This window comes from Tupaia chinensis, unplaced genomic scaffold (genome assembly GCF_000334495.1).
Source record: "Tupaia chinensis unplaced genomic scaffold, TupChi_1.0 Scaffold143766_1, whole genome shotgun sequence".
Classification (NCBI taxonomy): Eukaryota; Metazoa; Chordata; class Mammalia; order Scandentia; family Tupaiidae; genus Tupaia; species Tupaia belangeri.
The window spans coordinates 873005-879010 of record NW_006203615.1 but is presented as its reverse complement, the minus strand read 5'-3'; the positions used below and the strand labels follow the sequence as shown (position 1 = coordinate 879010).

General features: G+C 35.6%; 1 pseudogene; it reads right to left on the bottom strand.

Moving 5' to 3' along the window:
• Nucleotides 1-268: 268 nt before the first annotated feature.
• LOC102469121 (60S ribosomal protein L17 pseudogene) lies at nucleotides 269-822 on the bottom strand (annotated as a pseudogene).
• Nucleotides 823-6006: the final 5184 nt, after the last annotated feature.

Sequence of the window (6006 nt, the reverse complement as noted above, 5' to 3'; positions counted from 1 at the left end):
AGTAAAAGTGAGAAAACAAGCCATCAGGACTGGGATTTGAACCATGGTCAAGCATGTAGGAGTCTAGTTCCCTAACCAATAAACTTTCTGAAGAATATTCCTGTAACAGATGCATACACATATAATTTAAAAAATTTTGCAAGACAGTTACCTAAATGAAGATACATTTGTAACAAATATGTACATTACTGTGTTAGTATACTGCATAATAAAAATCTAATGGTGTGTCTAATAATTTTTTTTTCTTTTATCTACACTTATACTGATTTTATTGCTGAGCCATAAGTTTCTGTTTCTTCAGTTTCTTCTGGGATAACTTTTCCTTCTGTGCAACTTCCTCTTCTGGCTTAGGAATAATTCGCTCCTTTTCAGTGAGGATCATCTTGATGTGGCAGGGAAAGCTCATGTATGGGTTAATCTGCCCACAAGCTCTGTATGTACTATGATGCATCTTGGGTGCCTTGTTCACCTGAGTATGCTCAAAGACCAGAGAGCCTACATCTAACCCCTTAAGTTCAGCATTACTCTCTGCATTTTTAAGCATATGAAGGAAAAATTCAGCACTGTTTTTGGGCCATTGACCTGTGTCCAGTCCCACTATTTGGCCTGGGCACAGCTACCAACTCCATCATCGTAATGATGGAATGGCACACATTGCTTCTGTAAAGTGATATCCTTCAGATACTTGGTGGCTTTTCAGATATGGACACCCTTGATGGTCTGGGCAGTTTCACAGGTGTTTTTAAAGTGAACTCGAAGATCTGAACCTTCTGATTTGCATGACTTTGTGGTGTTCTCAAGGTCAAATGAATAGCAAATCATTTTCAAAGATCACCTCAGGCAGCTTATGAGAAGGGGAAGCACTAGTGATAATTTTTTAAGTAGTCATGAATACAAATGATATTAAGAGACATCTGAAGCAAGTATAATGTAATAAATAGAAAAATACCTATGACTTATTGTTTATTTTTTAAAAAATTTTTGCCAAAGGGCTTATGCTAGAGATATATAAAAAGTGAGAGAGCAACCCCCTCCCCCATGGGAAATAGTCACTCCACAATCCATTTCCCTTCATTTCTTGCACCATTCAGGATTTAGGGCAAGAATGCACACATGCCCAGAATATTTCTCAAACTACAGGGTCCAGCTCAAATCAGTTGGCCATGTGGGATCCAGAAGCATTTACCACCATGTCAATGGCCAGTCCCCCATAGTTTCTATTGGTGATTATGTAACATTTTTTACTATTACTGCTTTGTTACTACTTGTATTCATTATTGAATAAAATGTTCTTTTTTAATTCATGTTTGGCAAACATTAATATTTCCCATCCACATTTTCAGGCCATTATCATGGACTCCCAGTTAAAAATAATATGCATTTCTCTCGTGTCCTCCTGACCCTCCTGTGCCTTGCCAAGTTTCACCAGCCTGCACAGCAGGGTCCTAAGAAGGCAGTTACTAAAAGTGAGTAGTCATGAAGCCCATTGGAGTTTTGCTAAGAAGATTTGGGCTTTTGCATCTTTTTGTGTACCACTAACCCTCCAGTGCCTTTCCAAGTTCCAACGACCTGCACAACTAAGGCCCAAGTAGCCAGGTTCTTTCAGAGTCCTCATTTCACCAGCCCATGCATCATATGAGTGGCATGTAACTTGCTCTTCTTTCTGTAGCTGCATATTTCCAACCCAGTTCTAATCCTGAGAGGTTACTAGAAAATCCAAGCACCTGATTCAGGTTAGATACACCCTACTCTGATTGAAAGACACATCTCCCTACCAAAGAACACACCTGAGAAGAAGAGTTGTTCTTTTCCACTGATACTAAAGAATCCATCCAAAAAAAAGTAAGACGATGTGTTTACTTCATCAGATGACTAAAAATCAGTACAGAAGCATGAGATATATGAAAAAAAAACCAAACAAACAAACAGAGAAATACTTCTCTTTCAAAAGACCACAACAACACTTCATTACCCACAAACAGCACTTACAGATTTGTCAGAAAAATAATTCAGAATATTCATAGCAACAAAACTAATTGAGATTGAAGAGAAAAGAGTCAATAAACTCCAGGAGATGATGAAGTCTTCCACAACTTGAAGGAGGAGATTCGACATCATAAAAAAGAATTAAACAGAATTTCTAGAGATGAAGAATGTAGTATAAGAAATCGAAATCTCCCTCAATGGCATTAGTAGAATATTAGACCATACAGAAGATGAGATCTCTGATTTAGAAGATAAAATCTCTGACCTAGACAAAAATCACCGAAAACAATTTTAAAAATGAGGGTAATAGATAGGAAACACTAGATACCATTAAGCACCCAAACATTCCAATAACTCCTATTCCAAAAGGTAAAAAATCTAATAAAGGGATCAAAACTATATTCCATGAATTGCTTGCAGAAAACTATCCCAATCTAGAGAAACATTCAAACATCCAGGCCCAACAAATATAAAGGACCCCAAATTGAATCAATCTAAGAAGATCCTTTCTATAGTACATCATAGCCAGATTGGTCAACATCTCAGGTAAAGACAAAATTCTAAATATTACTAGAGAGAATTGTCAAGATACTTATTGTATAAAGGTTATCTCATTAGACTAACATAAGACCTCTTGAGTGAAACAATGCAAGTAAGGAAAGAATGGGAAGGTATATTCAAAACACTAAAAGAAAAACAGTTTCAACCAAGAGTACTACACCTGACAAGACTTTGCTTCATACAGGAAGAACAAATAAAATCATTTCCAGATAAATCAAACCTGAAATAATTCACAAACACTAGACCAACTCTCCAAGAAGTACTGAAGAGAGCACTATATTAGGAAAACTGAACAAGGATGAACAGAAATAAGAGAACAAAAACAATAAAAAATAAAGTGATTAACAAAATGGCAGAAACAAGCCTGCAAATAATGATAAAATTGAATGTTAATGGATTAAATACTTCATTAGACACAGACTGATTGAGTGGATAAAAAAACAAAACAAAACAGCAGTCCTCTATATGTTGCCTCCAAGGAATTACCTCATGGATGGAAACAGATAGAAAGTGAATGGAAATCAAAAAGGCTACAGTTGCATTACTGATATCATGCAAAATAGATTTTACAAAAAAAACCATAAGAGTTGAAGAAGGACACTATCGAGTGCTAAAAGGGCTAATTCACCAAGAGGACATAACACTTACAAATATCTATGGACCCAACACTGGAGCACCCAAATATATGAAAAATAGACTGTTAGATCTAAAAGGAGAGATAGACTGTAATAATTTCTGGAGATTTCAACACTCCCCTGTCTTCTCTGTACAGATCATCTGGGAAAAAAAAAAAGAGAGAGAGAGATAAAGGATCTAAATGATACCATAAATTGAATGGACTTGACCTTGACAGATATCTGTAGAACTTTGCACCCAACAACCATAAGATATACATTTTTCTCACTCCTGCATGGCATGTTTTCTAAGATTGATAACATGTAGGGCAAAAAACAAACCTTTATAAAATCAAATAAATAGAAACTATATCTAGCATCTTCTCTGACCATGATGGAATTAAACTTGAAATTAACTTAGGGGAAAAAAAAGAAAGAAAGAAAAACCTCTAAAATACACAGAAGCATGGAAACTAAACAACCTACTAGAAATGAATTCATAACCATTGAAAAAATTGGGAACCAGCAGTTAGTGTAATGGCTATGTCGCTGGACTCCCATGTAGTCGACTGCGGTTTGCGTCCCAGACCCAGTGGCTTAAAACTCACGCCAGGCGCATGTGCGTGCGTGCCCAAGATCCCAAAAGGAGAATGGAGGAGAAGGGATTGCGGTGTGACCATCCCCCCTGGGGGGTGATTTCTCGCTTTCTGTCTCTATGTCTCTCTCTGTCTGTCTGGCGAGTGCACGCGCCCTATAGCGAAAATCTCTCCAAAAAAAAAAAAAATTAAAACAGAAATCAAAGGATTCATTGAAATTAATGATGACAAGCACATAAGCTTTTATAAACTATGGCACACAGCAAAAGTAGTAGTAAGTGGGACATTCATAGCAAGTCCTTGCAAGAAAAAAAGTGGAAAAGTGGCAAATCAACGATCTGAACTGGAAAAACAACAACAACAAAGATCCAGGAGAAAAGCAGTGATAAAGATTCAAGTAGAAATAAATAAAATAGAGAATAAACAAACTATACAGAAAATGTTAGGTTGTTGGAATAGTCATAACATATTTTTCCGTTTTTCTATGAAAAGATGCATCATGATTTTTCTGACAATCCATTACATTAAAACAAAAGCTGGTTCTTTGAGACAGTGAACAAAATGACATGCCGTTAGCTTGACTAATTAAGAACGAAGAAAAGAACCAAATAAATCTAACCAACAATGAAGCAGTCAATATTGAAACAGACAACAGAAATACAAAAGATCATCATAAAGTACTCCAAATGTCTATATGCCACCAAATCAGATGATATGAATGAGAGGGACAAATTTCTGGACACATACAGTCTATCAAGATTGAATTAGGAAGACATAGAAAATTTGAATAGACAAATAGCAAGCAGTGAGATTGAATCAATAATAGTCTCCCAACAAAGAAAAGCCTAGTTCCCAATGGCTTCACTTCAAATTCTACAAAACCTTTAAAGAAAAGCTAACCCCCATTCTACTCAAACTATTTCTAAAAGTTGAAATGGAAGGCACTCTCCCAAATTCATTCTACAAAGTCTCCATTACCCTCTTCCCAAAAATAGACAAGGATATAATAAAAAATAAATATAGACCAATATCCCTGATGAATAGAGATGAAAATTTCCAACAAGATACCATCAAATTTTATCCAATAACACATTAAAAAGTTTATACACCATGATCAGGTTGACTTTATTCCAGAGATGCAAGGGTGGTACAACATATGCAAAACCATAAATGTAATACATCATATCAATAGAAGGAAAGATAAAAAACATATTATCATATTGATTGATGCAGAAAAAGCATTTGTTAAATACCTCCCTTCATAATCAAGACTCAGCAAAATCATCACACAAGGGACTTTTTCAACACAATAAAATCCATATATGAAAAACGCATAGCTAACATCACACTGAATGGGGGAAAGTTGAAAGCTTGTTCACTAAAAACTGAAACAAGACAAGGCTGCTAACTTTCTCCACTCTTTTTCTTTCTTTCTTTCTTTTTCTTTTTCTTTTCTTTTTCTTTTTTTTTTTGGAGAGGTTTTTCGCTATAGGGCGCATGCGCTCGCCAGAGAGACAGAGAGAGACAGAGAGAGACCCGGGATGCGAACCGTGGTCAACTACGTGGGAGTCCAGCGACATAGCCATTATGCTAACTGCTGGTTCCCTTTCCACTCTTTTTCAACATAGTACTGGAAAACCTAGCCAGTGCAATCAGACAAGAGAACAAAATAAAAGGTACTAAAGAAGTGAAATGATCTCTATTTTTAAGTGGCATGATTATATATATAGAAAATCAAAAATAATGTACCAAAAAAAATACTGAAAGTGATAAATAAATACAGTAAATTGACAGGATATAAATCAGTATACAAAATTCTATAGAATTTCTATATATCAACAGTGAACAGGCTGAGGTAGAATTGAAGAAAGTAACTCCATTTATAATAACCAGAATAGGAATACAATACCTGGAAATAAACGTAACCAAAGAAGTCAAAGACCTCTACAAGGAACACTATGAAAAACAAACAAGAAATTGAAAATTATTTTTAAAAGTGGAAGAACATCCCATGAGTCAAAAAGCTCAACATGGGCTTAGTATCTATAGATAAAAATATGTACTAATCATTCCTCTCTACAACCAAAGTCAATTGCTTTTCTTTGAGCAATTAATTATTCTTATTCTGGTTTTACTTCAGATAGCCATTCCTAGTTTCACATCAGACTATTTCTCCAATATACCGCCCTATAACTCAGTACTTGGTTAGATTGTTCTCCTCACAGGCCTTTCTTAATTTTAAATGGCGC